Here is a 1,257-nt window from a genome sequence, read left to right on the forward strand (position 1 = left end):
CACACACACACACACACACACACACACTCTTTCTGTCTGGTCTGAAACTAATTTTCTGACCGCAGGGTTGTTAGTTTACGACACACTACAGAGAGAAACTCAATCAGCATTCCCATGAGTCTCTAGTAATTTGAAAGTCCATCCATCTCTCTACCTTTCTATCTATTGTTCAAGATAAATGGATGGACAAAGACCCCCCGAACTTTCCATTAATATCACATAACCCAGATGTTTGACAAAGACCATCACAATATTGTATATAATGATGTCATTTCAGAATCTCATTTCAACATTTTGCCCCCCAAAACAATTCAGGACATAAATGAAACACTATTTAATGACAGCCTGAAATCTTTTGCTAATTTTTGAGACCTAAACTGTTAGTTTATTTAAACAAGACCCACATTTTTAGGGTATTATCAAGAGATTATTGAAATCTAGAGAAGGACAGACAATGAGACGCTCTGAATTTTTTGTGTGAGTCTCACATAATAATAAAATATTATTTATTTTATTTTTATATTGTTATTAATTTCATAAATATATTTTAATCTATTTATTTTATTAATAATAAAGCGCAATACCATTTAAAACAACTTAAAAAGCATATGGAAAGGATTAAATAAGAGAAACTATATGTTGAGATTATTTAGAACTGAATTACTGAGTGTCAGCGGTCAATCAGTGACAGACATGTCTCAATGAAGTGTCCTTGAAGACGGCATCTGTTAAACATAAACCACATGCTTCACATGTGCAATGCATTCTTTACATTGTATCTCCTTTCCAGACTCTCCTAGAAATATTCAAGCATCTCAGTATCACCAGACCTGAAACACACTTTATGTCATTGTAATACAATAGTGGGTTCCTTGATCAGTGTATTGTGGACTTTAAAATGCTTTAAGGCTGCAGGTTTCTTAGCTTTCCAGATTTACTGAATCATGGCTTTTTGTTGTTTTTTTAATTGGGTATTTATAAACCCACTGTAACCAAACACTTATTGTGACTTTTATTTAAAACACAGCGGGGAATATAAGTGAAATTCCTTTCTTCCAGAGCGATGTCCACTTAAAGCATTAAGAGTGCATGCATTCAAACCTCACCTCAAGGAAATATCCTGAAAGTAAACAGAGCACATGGGGAATGCTCTTGAGCTATGAATGGCATGCTCATAAATGATGGTCAACAGGAGGTCACACTTTGTCTAAATTTTAGAAGAACCTTGAAGGGCCATGCGTAATTGCAGTGCTATAT

The 1,257-nt window shown here is 34.4% G+C and overlaps 1 protein-coding gene across 1 annotated transcript in view; it reads left to right on the plus strand.

Moving 5' to 3' along the window:
• LOC107752872 (protein-glutamine gamma-glutamyltransferase 2-like) overlaps window positions 1–1,257 on the plus strand; it is a 13,385-nt gene that overhangs the window by 1,575 nt on the left and 10,553 nt on the right. The gene's annotated exons all lie outside the window — the stretch shown is intronic.

Source organism: Sinocyclocheilus rhinocerous, unplaced genomic scaffold, assembly GCF_001515625.1.
Source record: "Sinocyclocheilus rhinocerous isolate Xijiao unplaced genomic scaffold, SAMN03320098_v1.1 scaffold291, whole genome shotgun sequence".
Classification (NCBI taxonomy): domain Eukaryota; kingdom Metazoa; phylum Chordata; class Actinopteri; order Cypriniformes; family Cyprinidae; genus Sinocyclocheilus; species Sinocyclocheilus rhinocerous.